An 11,055-nucleotide genomic window follows, 5' to 3' on the forward strand; every position below is an offset into this window, starting at 1 on the left:
TACACGCAAGTCGCCTAGTACCTACACAAACAAAGAAGAACCTCACAACCAACGCGATAATGGGGTTGTCAATCCCTTCACGGTCACTTACGAAAGTGAGATCTAATAGAGATAATAAGATAAATATTTTTGGTACTTTTTATGATATAGATTGGAAAGTAAAGATTGCAAAATAAACAACGACATAAATAGCAAGTTGATAGGAAAATAATATGATGGAATATAGACCCGAGGGCCATAGGTTTCACTAGTGGCTTATCTCAAGATAGCAAATTCTACGGTGGGTGAACAAATTACTTTCAAGAAATTTATAGAAAAGCGAATATTTATGAGAATATCTAGGCATGATCATGTATATAGGCATCACGTCCACGACAAGTAGACCGAAACGATTCTACATCTACTACTATTACTCCACACATCGACCTCTATCCAGCATGCATCTAGAGTATTAAGTTCATAATAACAAAGTAACACATTAGGCAAGATGACATGATGTAGAGGGATAAACTAAAGCAATATGATATAAACCCCATCTTTTTATCCTTGATGGCAACAATACAATACGTGCCTTGCTGCCCCTGCTGTCACTGGGAAACACTAGTAGAAAAATGGTCAAACGTGAAGCACATTAGTGCCGGTTTGTATTTGAGCCGGCACTAATGTATACATTAGTGCTGGTTCCAACGGATAGCCGGGCCGCTTTCATTAGTACCGGTTCGTGGCGAACCTTTAGCACCGGTTTGTGCCACGAACCGGTACTGATGAGAGTGGTGGCAGGATGTTGTCAGAGTGGGGCCCCTCCAGCACCTTTAGTACCGGTTCGTGCCACGAACCGGTACTAAAGGTCGTCCTATATAAACCCTTCGTCCACCAGCACTCTGTTCTTCCCCCTTTACCCTCTCCGGCCCTCTCCTCTATTCTTCCCTTCTTCCTCTCGAGTTCATCACAAAATTTGCCCAAATTTTTTCAAGATTTGAAGGCCCTCATCCATTCAAATGATCACAAAGGTTAGCAACTTTGTCCTTTCATCTCTCATTGCTAGATTAGCTCTTGCATTGGTTTATATAGTGATTAATTTGTGAGTTTAGTAATTTGGGAGGATATATATATATATATATATGTGCTAGTATTTGATTTATATGCAATTTGAGGTCAAAAATAACACTTAGTTTGCATATGTAGGTGTGGTTTACTTAGTGCCTTCTAAATCTCCATTGTCGCCACCGTCGATCGCCCGCACCGTCCCGTCGCCGGCACCACCTTGTGGTGAGCCTCTTGTTCATGAAATTTTATATAAAAATTGATGTTTGTGTGATTTGGATATATAGTTACTCGTATAATTATCTTACCCGTACGTTGTTTGTTATACATATAGTGCCATGGTTTTGATATCCGTCCCCGTCGGCCCTAGTCCTTGTTATGATTCGGATGTGGTATGTATATTCTCTTTTAAAACTAGTTGCATTTCGTGTTTATGACAAATTATGCCCATCAAGTTGACATAGAATTTTTTTCTAGGAGGTATCTGAACCAGAAATTCCAACCGACCCTATTGCCGAGAGGTTAAATTTAGTTGAAAGAGAAAACGAGTACTTGAAAGAAAAATTGAAAAGAATTGAGGGGGAGAAGATGGAATTGGAGTTGCATGTTGCCGATGTCGTCGATGATCACAAGATCAAGATGGAGAAAATGCGCTTGAAGATTAGAAAGATTAGAAAATATGCCATCGATAGTGAGGCTTGGTATCATTATGCTGTTGGATCCATTGTTACCTTAGTTGCGATCTTGATCGTATTTGTTGTTGCATTTAAATGCTTTAGCTAGAGAGTTATTTGTTTGTTGCATTTAAGTGTTGTATGAACTTTATGTATGAACTTGTATTAATTTGGTCTATTCGGTGTTGTGTAATGAAGATGAGCCGGCAATGGATGTACGATGACCGATGCTCTCCCCAGTTCGTTGAGGGCGTGCGTGCTTTTCTGCTTGCGTCTGAGGCAAACAAGCGGGCGGATGGTTTTATGCCTTGTCCATGTGCTCGCTGTAAGAATGGTCACAATTACTCTACGTCAAGAACCATTCACGTCCACCTGTTTAAGACCGGTTTCATGCCCCATTATAATGTTTGGACCAAGCATGGAGAAAGAGGGGTTATGATGGAAGACAATGAAGAAGAAGAAGAGGACGACGACAGCTATCCTGGCCATGGGTTCCCTGAATACGATGATACAACAATGGGGGAAGAAGCTGAGCCGGTAATGCGGGAAGAAGCTGAGCCGACAATGCGGGAAGAAGCTGAAGAAGAGGCATCAGATGAGCCCGTTGATGATCTAGGTCGGGCCATTGCCGATGCAAAGAGAAACTGCGCAAGTGATTTGGAGAAGAAGAAGTTGCAGCGCATGTTAGAGGATCACAAAAAATTGTTGTACCCGAATTGCGTAGGTGACAAGAAAAAGCTGGGCACCACACTGGAATTGCTGCAATGGAAGGCAGAGAATGGTGTATCTGACAAGGGATTTAGAAAGTTGCTGGTAATGATAAAGGATATGCTTCCAAAGGACAACGAATTGCCCGAGAGTACGTACGAAGCAAAGAAGGTTGTCTGCCCTCTAGGGTTAGAGGTGCAGAAGATACATGCATGCCCTAATGATTGCACCCTCTACCGCGGTGAGTACGAGGATTTGAACGCTTGCCTGGTATGTGGTGCATTGCGCTATAAGATCTGCCGCGATGACCCTGGTGATGTCGAGGGCCGGCGCCCCAGGAAGAAGATTCCTGCCAAGGTGATGTGGTATGCTCCTATAATACCACGGTTGAAACGTTTGTTCCAAAACAAAGAGCATGCCAAGGCGATGCGATGGCACAGAGAAGACCGTAAGAAAGACAGAAAGTTGAGAGTACCCGCTGACGGGTCGCAGTGGAGAAAAATCGAAAGAAAGTACGGGAAGGAGTTTGCAGATGACGCAAGGAGCATATGGTTTGGTCTAAGCGCAGATGGCATTAATCCTTTTGGGGAGCAGAGCAGCAACCATAGCACCTCGCCTGTGACTATGTTTGTATAACCTTCCTCCTTGGTTGTGCATGAAGCAGAAGTTCATTATGATGCCAGTGCTCATCCAAGGCCCTAAGCAAGCCGGCAACGACATTGATGTGTACCTAAGGCCATTAGTTGAAGAACTCTTACAACTGTGGAATGGAACAGGTGTACGTGCGTGGGATGAGCACATGGGGGAAGAATTTGACCTAAAGGCATTGCTGTTCATGACCATCAATGATTGGCCTGCTCTCAGTAACCTTTCAGGACAGACAAACAAGGGATACCTCGCATGCACACACTTTTTGGACGGTACTGACAGTATATATTTGGCTAATAAGAATGTGTACCTGGGACATCGTCGTTTTCTTCCGAGCAGGCATCCCGCAAGAAAGAAAGGCAAGCATTTCAAAGGTGAGGCGGATCATCGGACGAAGCCTCGCCACCGTACTGGTGCTGATGTACATGATATGGTCAAGGATTTGAAGGTGGTCTTTGGAAAGGGTCCTGGTGGACAACCTGTTCCGAATGACGCTGACGGACGCGCACCCATGTGGAAGAAGAAATCTATATTTTGGGACCTGCCCTATTGGAAAGACCTCGAGGTCCGCTCCGCAATCAACGTGATGCACGTGACGAAGAATCTTTGTGTGACCCTGCTTGGCTTCTTGGGCGTGTATGGGAAGACAAAAGATACACCTGAGGCACGGGAGGACCAGCAACGTATGCACGGAAAAGACGGCATACATCAGGGTCATGCAAGCTACGCTCTTACCAAAGAAGAGAAGGAAATCTTCTTTGAATGCTTGCTCAGTATTAAGGTACCATCTGGATTCTCGTCGAATATAAAGGGAATAATAAACATGGCAGAGAAAAAGTTCCAGAACCTAAAGTCTCATGACTGCCACGTGATTATGAAGCAACTGCTTCCGGTTGCATTGAGGGGGCTTCTACCGGAAAACGTTCGATTAGCCATTGTGAAGCTATGTGCATTTCTCAATGCAATCTCTCAGAAGGTAATCGATCCAGAAATCATAACAAGGTTACAGAATGATTTGGTGCAATGTCTTGTCAGTTTCGAGTTGGTGTTCCCACCATCCTTCTTCAACATCATGACGCACGTCCTAGTTCACCTATGCAAAGAGATTAACGTTTTGGGTCCTGTATTTCTACACAATATGTTCCCCTTTGAGAGGTTCATGGGAGTCTTAAAGAAATATGTTCATAACCATGCTAGGCCAGAAGGAAGCATCTCCAAGGGCCATCAAAATGAGGAGGTCATTGAGTTTTGTATTGACTTTATTCCTGACCTTAAGCCGATTGGTGTTCCTGAATCGAGGCATAAGGGCAGACTGGATGGAAAAGACACGCTAGGAGGGGAACAAATAATATGTATGGACGGACATTCTCTCACTGAAGCACACTACACAGTTCTACAGAATTCCGCCTTGGTGGCTCCGTATATGGATGAACACAAGAATTTTCTACGCTCCAAACACCCGGAGCGGTCTGATGACTGGATTACACGTGAACAAACCAGGAGTTTCGCCAGCTGGTTGCAAGCACGTACCATGCATGACACCTCTATTGAAGATGACCTGTACTTGCTGTCCTAGTTACCATCTTCGAATATAATGACTTTCAAAGGGTACGAGATAAATGGTAATACATTTTACATGATCGCCCAAGATAAGAAGAGCACCAACCAAAACAGTGGTGTCCGCTTTGATGCAGAAACCAAGACGGGAAAGGAAACATATTATGGTTATATACCGGACATATGGGAACTTGACTATCGATGTGGTTTGAAGGTCCCTTTGTTTCGGTGCAAATGGGTCAATATGACACGAGGCGGGGTAACGGAAGACCCGCAGTACGGAATGACAACAGTGGATCTCAACAATCTTGCGTATGCAGACGAACCATTCGTCCTAGCCAATGATGTGGCACAGGTTTTCTATGTGAAGGACATGTCTACCAAGCCAAGAAAAAGAAAAGATAAGGAAGCGAATGCATCGTACGATGAGTCAAAGCGGCACATAGTTCTTTCTGGGAAGAGAAACATCATGGGAGTGGATGACAAGACAGACAAGTCAGAAGATTATGAAAAATTTGATGAAATTGCTCCATTCACAGTGAATATTGACCCGAGCATCCCGTTAAATGATGAAGATTTTCCATGGCTACGACGCAAAGGGACACACGCGAAGAAAAAGTTTCACACCCAAAGATCTGGGATGTGATCGGCTTAACTATCATCACTTTCTTCTGTGTTTCACACCCAGGAGGGAATCTCTGTAATAGTTAGGGTATCTAGTTATGTGTTTTGGCATTTGAAACGCGAAGAAATTTTATGTGCAAGCAAATTCTTTCATGCATTTATTGATTTTTTCAGCTAAATGACCCTGAAATTGAAAAGCATTTCTAATGAACTCAGAAAAGGATGAAAGTTGGCATGGTATCATAATTTCACCCACATAGCATGTGCAAAAAAGTAGAGAGGGTTACCGCAAAAACTGGATGCACTTCGTGTACAAAATGGACAATCTGTTTCAAAGTATCAGGGTTTCGGACGAAAACTCATCCGTTACAAAGGCATTTCATTTTTAAATAACTTAAGCATTACCAAATTGAATATAATGATAAAACACACTAATATTAAACATAAGAAAAAAGAATCACTGGAAAATTTATTTTTAAAGTTAAGTTATTCACAAACTAGTGATTCACACAAATTTCAAATAATTCAAAATTTAAACTATTCAAATTTAAAAACTACCGGCACTAACTGAAAGTTTCTAAAAACTATAAAAAATATTCACAAAGAAACTCTAAATACAGCAAAAAACAACTAAAAATAAATAAAACAAAATAAATAAAGCAGAAAAGAAAAAACTAAATGAAAAAAGCCCACCTACCGGGCCACAGCGGCCTGCATACGACTAGAAACCCAACCTGTTGTTGGGCCAGGATGCAGGCCCGCAAGCCCAATAGGCCCCAAAGGGCAGAGTAGCAGAGGTAGGCCCAGAAGGCCTGCTTTAGAGAGGAGCTCGAGACAGCAACGGCGGCGGGGCTTATAAGCAGGTGTGAGCGCCCTTCGGCTAGCGAGGTGGGACTAAACTTCTGCGCCCCTCGCCTGCCAGCGCACACCCTTTAGTACCGGGTCGTGGCACCAACCGGTACTAAAGGGGGGGCCTTTAGTACCGGTTGGAGCCACCACCCGGTACTAAAGGGGGTCGCTTCCCGCCACTTGGGCTAGCCAAAACAGACCTTTAGTACCGGTTGGTGGCTCCAACCGGTACTAAAGGTGCCTTCTATATATACAACACTTCGAAAAATTTCATTCTCCCCCTTTGTTTCTTCCCGATCGATCGACGCCGCCGCCGTCCTACGCCGCCCCGTCGCGCGCCATTGCCGTCGCCGCCCCCATCCTCGTCGCCGCCCTCATCCCCGTCGCCGCCCCTGTCCCCGTCGCCGCCCCCGTCGCCGTCGCCGCCCTCGTCTCTGTCGCCGCCCCGGGCCCGTCCCCGTCCACGTCGCGCCGTCCCCGCGTCGCCGCCCCATCACGCCCCGGGCCGTCGCCTCGCCGTCGTCGTCGCCCCGCTGTGAGCTCTCCCCCTCTAACCCCTCTCCGATCCCTCGCCCCCGGTGGCCGCCGCCCCTCCCCGAGCCCATACACACACAAGCATGAACACACACACACACACATTTCCTTAATTAAGTTAATTAGTATATACGTATTTTGTATGTTTAATTAGTTTAGATTTTTTAGATTATTATTTTTTCACTAGTATATATGTATGAATGCATGTTAGATGGATGTATAGAAGTTGTTTTTTCTGTTTTTAGTGTTAGATGCTTAATTAGTATGAAATAGCATATAGAATTTTGACATATGCAATGATAGCATAATTAGTGTTACATTTGCATATAGTATTTGTTGTCGACGATGCCCGGCCCGCATCCTCGCCGTCGACCCGTTCGCGACGACGTCCTGCTTCAGAGGACCCATCTCCGGGACTGGGCTCCGCCGGGCTGGCACTGAGAGGTGCTACCTTCAGGGGCGCGACGCTTGGTGAGGAACCCGGCCCTGGGTCCCGTCGTCGACCCTCATCTCCTTTGGTGGCATTCGCGTGGGCCACTTTCGGTGCGGAGGGAGCCGGCCCCGCCGGAGGTGGTACGTCGCCGTGTCAGGGAGGAGGACGAGCATGTCCATCGCTACATGGCTGCTATGGACGTCAGGTTCTCCAATACCTGGCAGGTTCTTTGGGGAGATCACCCGAGCTATGATCCAGTGATGGTTCCTTCACTTTGGTTGTCCACCGCCTAGATTAATCTCTAGTATTCGATCTTTATTAGCTAGCTAGCTAGTGATGTATTCGATATATAATATTCGAGATGATTTATTCGAGATTATATATATTATTTGAGACGATGTATTCGAGATTATATCTATTATTCGAGACGACATATTCGAGATTAAATCTATTATTCGAGACGATGTATTCGAGATTATATCTATTATTCGAGACGATGTATTCGAGATTATATCTATTATTCGAGATTATACTAAATTGTTTTATATTTCTTTTGGCATAGTTAAATAAAAGCTATGGCGGACAATACCGACAGAGAGAGAGAACAGACCATGTTCGATATCATACGCGGGCCAGATGATGATCAGAATGAAGAAGATTTTGACGGCTCCGAATTTCTAAACAACACCGGAGAGGGTGATATGATATTCGATCGCGACGACCGAGAAGATGAAGTCATGAACTACGACGAAGAACATGTTGATCCTGAAACAACAAACACCAGCGAGGTATATATATTTATATAATCAGGAATCTGGTGATCATCGCATGTTTTAAATGAGTTGAAGATATATTAACGAATCGATCTTTCTTCTTTTAGCCATCCGGATCGAGCAAATCTTCAGGCAAAAGGACGAAACGAGGCCCGAACAAAAAGTTGAAGGAGGGCGTAAAGTACAATATCGAGGCATTCAAACCTAATGGCGAACCATTAGCGCCTAAGAAGATTGCGGACAAGTTCGTTTGTCAGTGCGGAGTTCTTGTGAAGGACCAACTCCTGATCTCCCTTCAAGAATGGCGAAAGCCAACAAATCCACGTCCAGATGTTACTTTTGTCGACGAGAATAAAAAAAATCTGCTTTGGGATACTCTCATGGAACATTTCACCCTACCAGATAATTTCACAGAAGCATATGTGCGGAAAGTCAAGGACGCTGCTTTTAGGAAGATGGCGGTTGCATTCAAGAACCACAAGAGAATGACGTGGGAGAAGTACGTCAAGGGAGGAAGGAAGACTCCAATATTCGAGGGGATACTAGAGAATCAAAGTGCTCATTGGGACGATTTCGTGAAATTCAAGGATTCAGAATTAGCTAAGGAACGGTCGAGAATAAACAAGAAGAATGCCGAAAAAAAGGATAAGTTCCATAAGCTGGGGCCAGGTGGCTACGCGGTGGCAATGCCTAAGTGGGATAAGTCTGAGAAAGAGATGGAGGATGCAGGTGTCACTCCGGTTACTAAGAGCTGGCCCCCCAGGTGCAGGACTTGGTTCTATGCGCATGGGGGGGAGTTGGACCCGAAGACAGGCAATGTTTCGACGAAGGCATGTCTGAACGGAGCCGACGATGGGCTACTTGTTGCAATAGAAGAGGCTCGATCGGGGGTGTTCCAGCCCAACAGAGAGAACGACGAGCTTACGCGTGCCTTGGGAAATCCTGAACACCCGGGAAGAACACGAGGCAAGGGCGCTCTTCCGTGGTATGAGGGGTTTTCGGACTGGAACGCCGACTACAGAACCCGTGCGAGAAAGAAGATTGCGGAGGAGAAGAAGAGGAAGATGGAGGAGGAGCAGAGGAAGCGGGACTATGAACACCTTCAAGGCCTAGAAGCAAGTCAAGCGGAATTGGCAGCTAAATTCCAGCGGCAGCAGGAGCAGATCGACTCACTTAGCCAGCAAAGGGGGTCTCAGCATCTGCAGCAGCTAGCGTATGATCCAGCATTGGATACCACCGCCCCATCCATGCCGAGAAGCAGCGTGGGTTCCACCCCGGGCGACGCAGTAGTGCTGGATAGATACCCCGTTTATGACATCACGGAGAACACTAACTGCGAGCTACACTTCAAAATGAAGAACATATCCATGAAGGTGGCAGACGCCGTTGCTTTTTCAAATTCCCCCGAGGCAACCTTCCATTGCAACCCGATTCCAGCGGGCTATGCTCGTGTCTTGGTTGATGAGGTGGTGGACCCATATTCGGAGCTACAGCTTGACATTCCTGGAGGTGACGACGAGCACACATTGGGAGAGGCCATACATCGTGTCATCCTATGGAGAAAGGATTGCATCATCTTTCGAAGGCCACCGACACCGCGTCACCCGACTCCTCGTCGAAGTTCGCCACCGAGTCAGCAGACTCCCGCTCCTCCAAGTCCACCAATGCGTGAGGCCACTCCTCCTCCTCCAAGTCCGGCAAAGTGTCAGGCCACTCCTCCTCCAAGTCCGACACAGCGTCAGACGTCCACTCCTCCTCCAAGTCCGGCACAACCTCAGGCCACTGCAAGTCCGGCACAGCTTCAGGCCACTCCTCCGCGTCCAACTCAGCCCCGTCAGCCGTCTCCGCCGCCTCAGCAGTCGCAGAAGAGACACCCCGCAGCTATGGTGCGTAGCGGTACGAGTCGAGGTCATAGTACAGGAAGTACAGGCGGAGGCAAGCGATATAAATATGGTCCAAACCTCACTACTCCTCTTCCTGTGAGGGCTTACGACAGGACCGAGGAGCAAACCAATGCCATAGTGCAGGCAGAAGTTGACGCCCATTTTGGACCGAAACCGCCACCGCCGCCAAGGGAGAAAGTGCCTGTGGAAGTAGTTGACCACTTCATTCGTATGGCTCAACCACCAGCTCCTAAGCCTGTTGACTCAGACTATGAGCGCCACATCAGGAAGTTACATCGACGACGTCTACAGAAGGAGGCGAGCTCGAGCTCGAGCAAACAACAAGCAGCTGTCAAAAAATGCAGGAAAACCGTTGCCCAGCTGGGAAAACAGGCGGCGCAATCGACCCCCCCGCTTGTTGTGCCGCCAACAACACGTGACAGTACGCGCGCCCAATATTATTGTGGCCAAACAGTTTACGTTCCCGAGGTGGGCGATGTGGTAATAACCCAGGAGCATATAATGTAGACTGAAGAACTCAAGATCACTGTTGGACAACTCCTCGAGATCGAGGACATGCCTGGGATAACAGAGGAGGAAATAAAACGAAAATATGTCCGGGGCCAACCTTTGGTCGAGCCAGAACATGTCAACAAGCTCCCAACGAGAATGTATGAATTGCATCAATGGTACATGTACATTACCAAGAGATCCAATCAAGAGTCCCTCATGGTGAATGTCAAGAAGGATGATTACTACCATGAGAAAGCTGTGGCCGTTGAGTATCCTGAACTGTTTCAGTTATACAATCAAGACGCACTCGACAAATCTATCGTCAGTTGCTATTGTCTGTAAGTGATTTCTTTCTGTAATTTAAGTCTCAAGCTAGCTGTAGTGATCCTTTTGATCAATCATTACCTGTAATTATCCTCACTATATTCTTTTCTGTGGTATTATGCAGGATGAAGATGTATGAAATGAGAAAAGGTGGACGCTATGGCATTGGGTTCATTGACCCAAACACCGTTAATGAATACACATGGAAAATGAACAAGCATCAAGAAAAAGAGGTAGAGGACAGCATGCTAGAGTTCTTGAAGCGCCTCAAATACAATGAAGATATACTACTTCCTTACAACTTCCAGTGAGTCACACTTTCTTGTACTACAAATTCTCTATTTTTGCCTACTAGCTAGCTACATGTTTTTGCTTACATATGCCCGCTTAATTAAGACATGCAAATGTGTGTGCATGCAGATTTCACTGGATCTTGTGTATCATTAAAGTTGACGCCGGAACAGTTGAAATACTGGACTCGCTACTCAAAG

The sequence above is a fragment of the Triticum urartu genome, chromosome 2A (genome assembly GCF_056163025.1).
Source record: "Triticum urartu cultivar PI428250 chromosome 2A, HENAU_Tu73, whole genome shotgun sequence".
Classification (NCBI taxonomy): Eukaryota; Viridiplantae; Streptophyta; class Magnoliopsida; order Poales; family Poaceae; genus Triticum; species Triticum urartu.